At 42.1% G+C, this 14,078-nt stretch overlaps 1 protein-coding gene across 9 annotated transcripts in view; it reads right to left on the reverse strand.

The window, feature by feature from the left end:
• Window positions 1-14,078, reverse strand: part of MAP2 (microtubule associated protein 2) — a 252,875-nt gene that overhangs the window by 220,108 nt on the left and 18,689 nt on the right. For 2 of the 9 annotated variants that reach the window (XM_051787759.1, XM_051787758.1), the window contains exons 1-4: window positions 3,935-4,683; window positions 1,404-1,565; window positions 930-1,005; window positions 152-312 (exon numbers count right to left, since the gene is read on the reverse strand). The gene's annotated coding sequence lies outside the window, so the exon portion shown is untranslated. Of the gene's footprint in view, window positions 1-151; window positions 313-929; window positions 1,006-1,403; window positions 1,566-3,934; window positions 5,605-9,282; window positions 9,508-13,067; window positions 13,198-14,078 lie in introns of those variants that run through there. The other 7 variants (XM_051787760.1, XM_051787743.1, XM_051787741.1 and 4 more) reach the window with 7 other exon arrangements.

The raw sequence follows: 14,078 nt of genomic DNA on the forward strand, positions 1-14,078 counted from the left end.
CGAATAATGGTGAGATCGGGGAAAAAAAGGGGTTTATGGCACCTCAGACACTGCGCTGCTGCTTACTTACACGCTGGTCTTGTAAGGCTGGGCTATCCAGCCATTTCCTGGAATCTGGCAATGAAAGATATCCCATTACTTTGTCACTTACCAGATTCTCGAATGAACTTTCTTCCTCAGCCCCTCAGAACATCAATTACAGTTTCTGTATTCCAAAGTCATCCCTCCTGCAACGCCACTGATATGATGGGGCTACAGCATTGTCTCATCTCACCTCTTCTAGCCAGTACCACATCGTTTCAGTTCCCTGTGCTGGAGATGAAAGAGTAAAATGGTGCTTTCTTACTTCTTCTATTTCCTAAACAAATTAGTCTGTTGGGTTTGTTTAAAATGCATGTTCAAAAAAGCAGTCTATCAGAATCTTAACCAGCAATTCCAAGTATCTCATGCCTGTATTAACCAAAAAAATGTTTTGAAACAAAGGGGATCCAGTAAAGACAAATATTGCTATTTTTCTTTATATTTGGGCCATAAGTGTTTGACTGGTCAAAACAGATCCAGGATAGCCAAGATCTCACCCTTGCTTCTGTTTCTTCATACAGAGATGGCCATCCCTCAACAACTACTACATTGGATTATATTCCGCATTAATGGCATGTCGATGTTAATGAAGTGACCAGGGAATGCCAAATTATTTTAAGTATTTTCATGTATTTGTAAATCAGGAAATTTTCATTATAAGGTCTGAAGCTGTGAGCCAAGGCTACAGACATTTCTTCCAGTCGCTTTCCTGAGACCTTCTCAAGCTCTTTGAGAGAACTTCCTACCACTGCTCTTTTCTTGCATTTCACCTGTAAATCAGTGGTGTGCAAAGGGAGCAGGATCTTGCCAAGAGGACAAAGCCATCATGTTCCCCTCTGGTTACTCACCACTGGTGATGTATATCCATCTGGAGGAGATGCTGTCAGAGGAAATGGATTTGCTGCAGCCAGTCTTTCTCTCGGGCTGTCAGGAGGAAAGACAGTGGTTCAGGGCATAAGGAACGTGCACCAGTGTCCCCAGCACCCTGAGGATCAGCAGTGCCTCCCCTTGGAGGCCTATGTGTCCGTGGAAGGACCTTGATGGATCTCTCCCTGCAAGCCCTTCCTCTCACCATGTAGATAATGTGGATGCAGGCTTACATAAAGCCTAATCAGAAGGAGCCCTGAGAGGGAGTGAGCAGTTGAGTTGATCAAGAAGTTACACTTCATCCAAATGGAAGTTAGATTTATTCAAATCTTATGATATTAAGGAAAAAAAAAAAAGGAATGGGGGAAACGACAGACAGCTTATACTTTTGTTGGAAACAAATACTGTGATGGGTATCATGGAAGAGATGAAGAGTTGTCTTAATGGAAAGACACCTGTACAATAAATAGACTGTGCACTGTCCATGTAGATTCCTCGAGATCAGAGGGGTGATGTAACTAACTGGAGAAATGTTCAGAATATTCCATATGCCATAGAGGAATCAATGCCTCTGGCTCAGATGCAGTATGGCAGCAGCCTGTCTGTTCAGCAGCAGTCTGCAGAGAGAGAGAGAGAGAGAGAGAGAGAGAGAGAGAAGGCGAGTCTTGGAAGTTAGTCATTCAGTTCCATCTCTACTTTAAACAATCATCAAAGATGATGAAAAATAAACACAGGAAAAAACAATGTGGCAGTCACCATTTCCCCTGAGATAATTATCTAGTCAAATTACATTATACTTCACATTAAATATTCAACAACAGTGTTGACACTAGACGTTTTTAAGACAGGAAAAATTCTTTTAATTCATGTTAGAGATGTTAAAATGCATGCACGTATTTTTATTAGAAATATTCATGCAGAGATCAAAAAGCATCATCCCACTAAGAGATAGTGGGGAAAGATTTTTTGTACCAAGGAAAAATAGATTTTTACATCACCTCATAAACCATGAGCTTTATAGTAAAGCTTTGACATGCTGAATTATGGATCTCTATATGGAGGTCGAGTAAGTCAAATGCAGAGGATTTTTTGCCTGTCTGCTAAAAGAAAAAGGAATGACATTGCCTATAGCCCTCTTTAGAACAGATTCATTTGAAACTGTGTCTGGAAAATATTGTTTTAAAAGGGATTTGTGTCAATACATATTCTCTTTCTATATAGTTAGAGTAGCAATCTGCCACTTCTCTAACAGTTTATTGAGCTGCAGCAGTGGCAACTTAGGTATTTGGCATCACTTCAGGCTGGGGAAGGAAACATTTAATTTCTCAAAAACGCAGTGACTCAAGCCTTGGTGCCAATGTCACAACATTAGCTGAGCAAACAGAGCAGTCAAGGCAAAGTCAGCTCTTATTTATTGATGATGGGAAGAGCTGCAAGCACCAGTGTGCATGATGAAACAAAGCAAAGTATGGCTACAGCCCCTTTGCACACTTTTCCCACTGCCATGTTAGCAGTCTGTGGGTATGTTCAACAACTGGTTGAGCAGATTTTTCCCACCTTTCCCCTTGGAAAAACCTAGGCTAAGGTGACCAGGAAAGGCAGCGCTCCTGCCTCGGCATCGCTGAGTTGTTTCCATGGTGTGGAAAACTTCAGGGTCCCTCTAGTGCCCAAAGGAGGCAATGGGGAAGAAAGGTGAACTGAAAAGTGCCTTCAAATGGTTATCAACCACTAAGCAAAGCAAAAGCTTCCACTGAAAATAATATGTACTTATCCCTGGCTTTGCATCACGAACTACGCTCAGTTTTTTTTTCTGTTTAAGACAAGAAACTCAACTGTATCTCATCAGCTCATTTCCAGTAACATTTCCATGTAAAAGCCTTCTTTTTTCTGCCTCTCTCCCATTTGATTACATTTACCTGTCAAAGATTATTTGAAGATATTACCTATTTGTAAATGTAAATGCCTCAGGTTGCCACAGGAAAGCTTTAAGCAAAGCTAAGACCTGGCCCAGTGGAAGAACTTGTACCAGAGCTGCCTTTGTAGATTTAGTTATCTTTGGTCTTTTTGTCCAAGAGACTCTAGGTACCCATATGAATTATGATGGCAGAATTAGATTCAGGGAGCTACACTCTAATTTACTAAATGCTTTTGATGTCAAAAGCCAGTCTCTGCATGAGAAGTAGAATAGTTTGAAAGCAGAGAGAGGGTACAAAATACTTGTGCCACCAGCTCTTGGGGATACAAGGAGACTAGAATTCCAATAGAGAATGTACTCCAGGGATTGTCTTCATTTTTCACTGCTGTACTTGAAAGTAAAGGACAATGTGCCAGTGTAAAAAATGGACGGTGGAATTCCCTTACATAGTTCATGGTTATGTGCAGAGCCTCTTCCCCTGGCGTTTACCTAACCCAGGTATGTTTTCCTCTCAGCTCTTGAGGCTCTGTGACACCTTGGTTGTGGGGATGATTCCTTTGCTGAAGAGGAGAAAGCTGGATGTCAGGCTTGCCACCTAAGAGACATGTCACAGGAGGAATCGTAAATGTACTCAAAAGGAAGCAAGAGGAGCATTGATCCCTGCACAATTCAGCTGTAGAGAGTTCTTTACCTAAACCAGTTTTCACTGCTTTAACCCATTTTGTGGGACATAGAACAACATTTCAGCTGTTAAGTTTCCATCTCCCCAAGAAGGAAAAAAAAAACAAACAAACTCTAGGAAAATATGTTTTGTTGCTCTTGTTATTTTCTAATTATAACAGAGAATGATGATTCCCAGGAAGTAATAAATGCAAGTTTGAACTTGGGTCGTTTGTTTTGCCCTTTCTAGCATCTCACTACTACAAGCATTGCCTTCTTTATCTCTCTTGAAAATTGTGGGAATAAAACTACTGCACCAGTCAGTCTTATCATGTCTTCTAATGGAAATAAAAGAATGAAAAAAACCCAAACAAAAAAAAAAACCCCAACAATTATCTGCTGCCTACTTACAGGATCAAAGAGAAGATGAACGGAACACAAGTTAAGTTTTAAGTCGTGAAATCTCCTTAGACATTGCATCTGTAGCGAAACCATAGGAAAAAGCTGCTTTTCAAAATAAATATAATGTATGAGTTACTGAATAGTCAAACTGGACAGAATACAAGAGATGTATTATTTTTGAGATTTAATTTCCTGTTCTAGGGGAAAGTCTGAATTTTTTCAACAGTAGCTACTGAGGATTAAAGACCTTACAAAGAATCTATTACGATGCTTGCATGCTTGCAGAGGGAAGCTCATCAGTGCTCTGATGCACTGATAGCTTGTTTTATTAATGTGGAATTTTGATAAGGCTTTTTAATATGCTCCTCTTGTGTTCAAACATGTAAATGCTACTGCTTTTCCAAGCCTGAAGCTTAAACCATCAGCTGAAAACAGATTAGCTTAATCAAGTTAACATCACAATATGGGGCAACATAGTTCATCTTGGGTTTGGGCTTTGTATTTCTTTCTGCCTTTCTATGAATAAAACACCAATATTACTTCTTAAGAGAGTGGAAACATTACAGACAGAACGAGGCTGTGGCTGGAGGTTAAGCATCAGTGTGCTTGGGCTCTTTCCCATTACCAAACCTCAAACTCAGCCTCACACTCAGCCTTTGTGTGAACACATGCAGTTGTCCAGTCTAGTTTTGAGAATGGCCTCAACCTGATTGATAAGCACACCCATCACATCTTAGTCAGGTTGAAATACTTCCCTGATTTGAGGAAGATGGTCCTGAATACCTGAAGAGTTCCTGCTGTTTTGCTGTGTTATAAAACTGCTCCTAACCCATGGTCATCATCAGCCCAGGACTTAACAGTTTATCAGTGCTCTAGATGCAGTTACTTAGTCTGAATTACAGGTGTTTTTGCAGGTAAGCACCTGGTCTAATAAACTGATACATTTTCTGCAACCAGCTTCAGATATGCAGCCTGAGCACCTGAATGTTATCTCCTGAAAGCAGAGCTGAACAACCTTCAGGTTTGGTGAAGACCAGCGTCTGTAAACACAGTAGTACAGTCTCTGCTATGCCAACAGGTGGATAAACTTCAGTTAAAACATTCCTCAAAAATGGTTCACTGGATCTTATTAAATCTATCATCACTATAGGAAAGCAGTAGCTCATGCAATGTGATGTGGCAAATCACCACTCAGCCGAGCACTCACACAACCACCTCTGTTAGTTAGTTGACAGAGACCACTTCTTTTTCAATTACAGCTTTGGATTTTATCATTTGAAGAGCCTGTACTCCAACTCAGTTCAAAGAGGAAGGTTAACAGCAGAGCTTGGGGTGCTCATTCCCATGAGGTACCTCAGCCAGTCATCTAAATGAAAAAAAAAAAACCACAAGCGAATGAACATCAAAACAGGGATTAATTCTGCCTTGAATCATGGCTTCTGACAAAGGAGCTGCAAGAACAATATAAAGCATGTTATAATCAAGGAGCTGATGGGTGGAGAGAGAGGTATTTCAGATGGTTGTGACACCCATAAACATCCATTGTCTGAAGCGACTCCTTGTCATCTCTTGGTATTTTGAAGTGTCTGCAGATGCTTGCGCAGGTTGGGGCGTTGCCATGGATACCGTGGTGTCAGTGCTGAGGCTTTTAGCAAATGGGCTGATCTGTTTGTGTACCTCTGGAGTGAAAAGAAAGAAAAATACCATCATTTGTGTGGCTGCTAGCAAAAAGAGCCTCGCAGTGAAATGCAATGACTCTGCTTAATGGTTTTAAGACTCTCCTCCTCTTGGAAATGATGAAGTGAGAAAGAGAGGGAAGGTAATGAAGCAAAGGAATGAGGAGAGCTGTCAAGTGTTTAGCAAAACCCCTTCTGCATAGCTCAAGGCAAGGTTCTTGCACGCTAATGTCAGCTATATGGTCAAGAAAAAATCAGTACAGAGGTTTAATAATTCAGTTTCCTAATGGTCTGGCACCACTTTCTGCAAGAGACAGGCAAAAGAACAACAACAACAAGGATAAAAGGCAAAAAGGAGTGATCAATAGACAACATACCACAGCAGAATAATTCGCTGTAAGTGATACCCTGGGACCAAAGAATGGATATGCATTATGAAACTAATATTTAACCAGTGTACAAGCAGTGCCTTTACCTGGGCACAACTCCACTGCTAAGTGAGAGGCAAAATGGGCTTAGAAGTGACAGGCACACACAGGAAAGAAAGTAAAAAATCTGGGCAGTGTTCCAGGTTATTTTCAAATTTAGGCTCTTCTGTTGGTGTTAGAACAACCCCATATATGTGGCACAAGTTCCCATGAGCTGAATTCCCATACATTAATGCAGTATCTTATTAAGTCCCACTTGACTATGGGTTTTGGGGGATTTGCCCTCTTTTTCTAGAGGCAGCTCTACAAAAATTAGGCACATCACCGAGTGTTTCACCAAGAGCTTCTCTTGCTTTTGAGTTTAGGGATCAAAAAGCACTAACACTTTCCCAGGAGAGGTTTGTTCCTCACTGTTTATAGAGATGTTAAAGTTAAATAGCTGTTAACAACAAGAAAAAACAACAATGTGGAGTCACCCTCGATGTGCATTTTCTCAGTAGGGCTGTGTCACCGTATATGGACCAGAAATCCAGTGTACAGTATTTTATAGTGAACTCCTCTCTTCTTAACTGATAGGTTTCATTCATATTGTTTTCCTGTCATAAAACACGGGGAAAAAAAGAGTTGACCCCTTGTATGGTCAGCTGTGGTTCCTCCATGAGCTCACATCTATAATGCAAACACCAACAGCAATCTTTGGAGAAAAAGAAGATAAAAAGAAGACCAAAACTGCAATCCTTGCCCTTGCCCTTGTTCTGGCATCACACCAGAGGTGTAGGCGGGAACTTGGTTGCTATGGACCAACATGACCATTTACTCCAAGGAAGCTCTTGAGCACGATGCCATTCCAGCCTTGCTCTGGGGACAGTCTAGCACCGCTCAGCTGTTTGCTCTTATCTTTGTTTCCCATTGCTGACTCACACTGAAGGCAGCTGAACCTCAGGAAAAACTTTCTCCAGGCTTCCTCTCCACACAAGCCACAGCCATAGCCACCAGAGAGGTGAAGAGTGAGTCCCTACCAGATGCTGCTGGAGGTTTAGAGAAATTTTCTCCTGCATTCAGATGAACTGTTATTAAATTCAAGTGTCGAGCTGAGCACTCACCTCCAGACTATTAATTAATGTTGCTGGAAGCACAGTGCTGTGTCTTTCACACACAGCTGCTGTGGGAACCAAAGACGTGTCCTGGGCAATCGGTGGTATTCATTTGTATGAGGCTGCAGAAATGCAATCCCAGTTTCTGGATATAAAACAAGTCCCTTAGGTAAACTGTCAGGGAAGAGCTGAAAAGTGTCACTGCTGCAGAGACAGATCAATCCATCCATAGCAGCTCTGGCCAGTTCTGCTGTTTACATCGGTAGTGCATCACTTAACCTGACTCCAGTGACCAGGGCTTAACCCTGACAATCACAGCTTTTCCTCTCAGCAACAAGGAGCTCCTTTCCTATCCCACTTCCCTCTTTTGAGGGCCTTCCTTTAGCAATTTCCCCTGAAGGACACACATTCCTTAAAACTGGTATCTCTGGCCACAGTCTGCAAACAAGCTGGTTCCAGCAAAAGCTGAGCTGGGAACAACCAGAGCTGTGTCAGCTCAAAGGTAACAGCCATGGTCACTAAAAACCTCAGATTTCGGGACCTATAATATACCTGCACGTACATTGATGAGCATCCTTTGGGTCTTGTATTTGAAATGCTTCAGTGCTCACTCTGCTGTGGCTTGGGCTCTTATGGAGTCTTGTAGCTAAGCAACAGCTGGGCAATCCAAATGATGTGGCAAGGGCAAGTTATCCTGTAGGAATGTGTGGTGGCAATTCAAGAGGGAAGTAATACTTTGAAATTGGGTAATATTAATCATGCTGGGAAAACCTCTATGGCCTTCAGTGGGGCTTCAGATCAGAGCCAAAAGAATTCAAAATCAGCCACTGGAGTTAGGACAGTGGGTCTACACTCCCTGTGACAGAGAAACAAACCTAGAAAAATGATCTGCATGGCTGGGGATTCATGGACTTCCACTTGCTGCAGAAAGAAAAGTGGAAGACCATCAGCAAGGTTAACAAAACAGAAATGAGAAAGGTTTTCTAACATTTGAAATAGGAGAAAAGCCTGATGCAACCACAGCTCATCCTAGGACTGCCACACCTGACTTGTAGGCTAAAGAAGAATCATGACAAAGAGTTAAAAACATCCCTCTACTAACATAAACATTTAGGAGAAAGCTGCCCCTTCCTGGGGTCGTGAGCTGGGGATCAGACTGTAATTCTGTCATTTAGTCCTAGGGGACTTGGCTGGGGAACTTCTACCTTCACCCTTGTCTGAGCCACTCCATAAGCCCCAACTCATACAGACAACATCAGCCCCAATGGTGCTTTCTGGTCTGAGCCAGGCCTTGATCCCAGCCTGGTGAAGCTGTATAAAGACCTGCAAGTACTTTTGTGGCCAAGAAGCTCATGGAAATTCACTTTTTTTTCATCTGCATAGAGCTCTGACGTAGGAGTATGATGCCATTTGGCAGCTTTCCTGCAGCAAAGTACGTGCACCATCAAATATAACTGCAGTACTGAGGTATCCGAACTGCTGCTGCCCAACAGGCAAATATGCTTCTCTTCTAACACCAACTTCACTCTGCTCTTGAAATACACTTGCAGGCAACTATCAGTTAAGGCTCATGCCACAGGAAATGGCTGGCTGGGGAGGCACACCAGAACAGCTCAATCATTAAGATGCCAGGCTGGCATCAAAGGCACACCGAAGTCACCATCGTCCTCCAAAGCTGCTGTGAGGACAAAGACATCAAAGTGTGTCAGGCAGCCTGTGCCCACCTGCTGGGAGCTGTGTCATTTCTAGGTCAATAATAACCTTTCTATCTCCTTTCCAGATGGGCACATCAGGGTCACACAGACACTTGGGAGGAGATGCAGAACCTGCGTTTGCAACCTGACGCCATAGGATCACATATTTTACCACTTGCTAGAATTCTTTTTTGTTCCTTGCACCTTCTCAGCCATGAATTTCATTCCATCATTCTTGCTGTGGAAATCAGAAAAGCTTCCCATTAGAGGTGCCTAAAGCTTGAGTCTTAAGCCGAAATTTAGGCTGGGCAGCTCTCCCTGCTTTCAGTCAGGATTTACACAGGATCTACCAGGGACATGAGCCTCAGGCTATTCTCTGCCTAGCAGGAGGCACCTTTACAGGAACAGATGCAGTTGATATGCAGAACTCACTGGCAGAGGACTTTGTAAAGATGAAAAACCTACCTGGGCTCAGAGAAGGTGGAGATAAATTCAGGAGCACTGGCACCTGCTGAAGGCAGGGGTCAGACCGCTCACTGCCAGGCAGCTCTGAGCAGGGGTTGCCATGAGCAGGACCTCTATAAGTTGTCTCTGTTCTCATGCTCTTTCCCTAAGCATTCTGTACTTTCCATTGTGCTGTATATCTGCTGCTCCAAAAGAGCCACGGTAATTCCTTTGTTAGAAGGAAGACTGTAAAAGAAATTGTGATTTAAACAATGCATCAAGTTTAGCCATATCTCAGAAAGTCTTTTCAACTCATAACCCCCAAGCAGAAATAAAAGGGCATTTCTGCAGGAAATGTTCAAGGCTCTTGGTTCATCACACAAAGCGAACTGACAGCCATAAGGTGTGACATGATCGAATTTTAGAATTATCATATAAGATTCCAAATTTATTTTATTAAAGAGAGCTATAACTAAATTTTCATGCCATTAGATAATACAATTAAATTTTGGCTTGCTTGCAGGTCTTTGTATTTTGCCCCAGATAAAAAGGACTGTATCTACAAATGGATGCCTTCTGAGATTTTCTCCTGCAGGATGTTTAACAGCTACTGACATATGAAATAAATCCTTAAAATCTAAACCAAAAAATTTTAATCTACGGAAGTGAACTGAAGAAAGTTGCAGCTTGATATGGAGACCTACTAAATGTAGGAAAAAAATAATCAACTCCTAAACTTTAGAACCACAGATAAGATCTGGACTGATTTTCTTAGTTCACTGCAAGAACATCTTGTGGAAGCAAAGCACAGTAATATTGAAGATCCATTAGAGGTGAAGTTTTTTACCCAGAATGGCTCAATATTTGTGTCCATATTAACATGTGAACAAACATACAGACTCGACTACAAACACTGGGTTATAAAAATAAACAGTAGCCCTGTACAGCTTGCTATTAATATATAATGGTAATAATAATAATAAAGGAATAAAATGAAGGCTATTTAATTTACTTTTGTAAGAGCCTATGTAAAAACATAGGATGTTTTCAGAGGGAAACATTAACAATTATTACTACTTAGTCACAAAAACCTAAAGACAGAAGCACAGTCACCCTGTAGTTTGCAAATATTAAAGATAAAATCATCAGCTTTGCCTGTATCCTGGAGGGAAAAGAGAGGAAAAAAGGACAAGAAAGGAAAAATAATGTAATGGAAATCAGTTAATTAGGCTTTCAGGTTATGCCTGGACTTCTTTTATGTTTTCCTCTGGATGATGATACTACTTGTAGCCACATTCTCCAGAGTGAAATTTTGGATATGTCCCGGAGAAGAAACGCAAGGCTCAAAGCAGTCACAGGTGTTGTGATCTGATTTTTTTTCTACAAAAACAAGAAAATAAGGTGTGTGCTGATGTTTATATGGCAGATTCCTTCTAGACAGTACAGCTTCCTTAGTGCTACCACCAGGGCCAAATTAAATGACCAATTTAATGCAAGTGCTTTCTTGACAAGACTTACTGGTCCTTTCTGACCTCTCCATTAAAGACATAAATGTATCCCAACTGTTGTTTTGGAGAAGACCAAGCACATAGTTAAAACCTGCAGATTTGGGATAAGAAAAATGCCCAAAATGTAAACTGTCATGGTGCTTGAGCCAATTCCACAGCAGCATGGGCATCTGTGCAGGAAAACAGCTGGAAGTCCTAATCTTCCAAGGTGGTTCAGGCTAAGCCATCTCTCAGCTGGCTCAGAGCCCCAAGTCTGCCAGTGAGATTTAAGTTTTTGTACTATAGAAGTGCTTTTGAGCATTTTGTCCTAAAAAAACCACTAACTTTTCCCATATCTTTCAGGACAGAAAAAAAGGTGCATTTCATTAGGTAAGAATGAGTTCCTGTTACTCACGTTCAACCTTCAGGGTGGCACGTGCTAGGCAATAGAGGAATGAGTTACTTAAGACAGCTTGCCTTGATTTCTCAGATTGCTACTGAAATCCATGATGATATAAGGTGATTCCAGGCTCAGACAAATTTCAATTTCTCAGTGAAGCTCTACCTTCAATTTCCTTCATTAAATGTGTATATATATATATATATACACACATATATTAAAAAATGAATCCTACTCCAAGAGCCTAGTAAAATTGATTAAATAGCTCCCACTGGCTTCCTTGGGCACTGGTTCAAAATATTAGTCTGATTATTATTATGGCTCAAATTCAGCATGGTTGTTAAATACATATCTAACTGAAAGCACCTGAACAGTCCCATTATGATGATTCGTGGATTTAAAAATAGAAGTATGTTTAAATGCTCTCTTGAACTCAGATCTAAATTAAATCAATACATGCCATGGCTCTTACTCATGAAATATTAAGGGAAGATACATAATTTATTGTGCTCTGTGTATGCATGTATACTTAGTACTGATTATTCTGTAATAGACCTATAAATAATTTAAACTATAAAGCATCCATTTTGGGGGGAGGGGGGAAGAAATCTTCATTAAACCCCACACAATACACTTTTTGGTGATGTGGGGATTAATTGTCTTCCTTTACACTGTAGACGCCTGCATAATAATTCTGTTCTCACAGAATAATTCTCTGCGTTCAAAAGCCCTTTTCCAGAGGAGAAAAGAGAAATCACAGCTTCTCCTACAGCCATGGGAGGAGATCCTGCGAGCCAGTGGCTGGGCAGGACAGAGGGCTGTGCTGACCTCTGCTGACGGACAAGGCTGCAGCGAGCACCTGAGCCAGGGTGCCTGAAGCACTGCCAGGACTCGGGACTACCCCTCACTAGCAAAGCCGAGCTCACTGCATTGAACGGGGCATTCAGCTGGGCAGGAAAACAGGGAGCCCATGGTTCTAAGCCCACCTTATTTATTAACTACCACGGATAACTCTCATTACTACTATTATTACTATTATTTTATAAGCCTTTTTTTTTTTCAGTTCTGTTTTTTGTTTACTGCTGGCATCATGCTCTCTGTGGCCTTTCAGTAATACATAAATGGCTCACAGACAGCAGCATTCAAGGGCACGTTTCACTATATTTATGCAAGGAAGTGCATTTCTACTTTGCCGTGCACATCAGGGAGTACGTAATCAACCTGCTTGAACTCAGCATGTGTTTAAAAGCATTGCTTGCCTGGGAGATGTGGGTGGCACATTTAGCACCACTGTCACGTGGATGGTTTTTAAAAGCTTTGCTGCCTTTTTTCACAATATGACCTTTCCCTACCCATTCCTGGGATGGGTGTTGCCTCCAATGGAGCAGGCTGGCCACAGCAATTCAGACACCTCTGTGCTCTGCCCGGGACTTCCCATGTCCCAGCCCCAGTGAAGTGGGAGATGGGGCGAGAAATGGGAGGAAAAACATCTTGGCTTTGTGCAGCAGAGCAACGCAGTGACAAACTGATCCCTTTGAGGCAGGCTCCCCACCTCTGGAGCCAAGTCAGGCATCCTCTCACATGTCCCCAGACACTCTATCAGAGGGAATTGGCTCTAAAGATGACACAAGGGACCATGTCCATTCAGTGCTGCCAGGTTTGCCAGCGGGGATGCCGCAACACAACAAGGAAACCCTGCTGCTTTCTCCATCTCATTCCAGGTTTCATTTGCTGCAGGGAATTGAGTGAGGTAACACAACCACCACCAGGTAACAGCAGGGAATACTCACTGCTTCCCAGACTGTGTGTACACATAAGCCAGCTCTGGATAAGCAAGTATCAATGCCCTTTTCTTCACCTGGTCTTCCACAATTACTGAAATAATCAAAATAAACATCTTGAGGCCGGGCTTAACTTACCAGCTTTGTCACAGGCAAAGCTTACAGTATGGAAGTCTCCAGCAGGAGAACATATGCAGGATGCAGTTCTTCCAGCTGAGTTGAGCCCAGTGTCCATCTCACTGCAGAAGAGCAGAAAGTGTCCTCAGTGATGTTAGGGATCTTACCAAGCTCTAAGCACCCACGTGGGATTTAAGCTGTGACTTCACCCTTGAGCAGCTCCTGTGACCCACCTTTTACCTTTCTTGTGGTGAATGTGGTGTCTAGCCCAGTTTGCTTTATCTGTTTTCTTTATGCCTTTAAGTGTGAGGGCAACAAAACAAGATAAAAATCTTAACTGTGCCCTAGTTTTGAGTTCAAGCTAATACAACTGCAACTTCACGTGACTTCTGGCAGATCATGGTGAAGTAGGCAAAAATCACTTGAAGAGTTTTAATGAAAACCACAAAAAAATTTTTATGTTGCAGTGGATTTGATCGAAACATTCCAGTGGTAGCACCACAGAATTTCAAATAAATATTTGAAACTGGTAGTTGTGTACACCAAACTATTCCCACCAGAGAGTTAATGCTTCACCCATGACTTCTCCATGCCAATCATTTACTAAGCATGCAACTATGAACACCTGGTAGAGAACAAGCCTCCCAGGGAGCTGCTTAGAAAACCCCTCTGGAAAGTCATTGGGAATGAGTCCGTGCCACCTGAAAGTCAGGAGGCACATACCCACAGGCAGGAGCTGTGCTGTGCTCCTGCATGAGGCCATGTCACCCACATGCTCAGAGCCCAGCAGTCAACTGGATAAAAACCTGGACAACTAGGAACCAACCTGAGGTTGCTCTGTATGCAGATGGATGTGCTATTACCGAACACCCTGCAAAATCAGAGCTGTGAAACCTTTGCCTTTTCAATTTTTCCCCTAAAGAAGTTATTTTTAAGCGCTGCCAGGAGTTATGTTAGTTCTCTAAAAATAAAATGCCCTTGTCCTGTGCAGCTGCAGAGGCTTAGAGACAGGTGGCGCTATGTGAACGTGAA

The sequence above is a fragment of the Manacus candei genome, unplaced genomic scaffold (genome assembly GCF_025592945.1).
Source record: "Manacus candei isolate 608988 ecotype Guabito, Panama unplaced genomic scaffold, ASM2559294v1 h1tg000023l, whole genome shotgun sequence".
NCBI lineage: Eukaryota > Metazoa > Chordata > Aves > Passeriformes > Pipridae > Manacus > Manacus candei.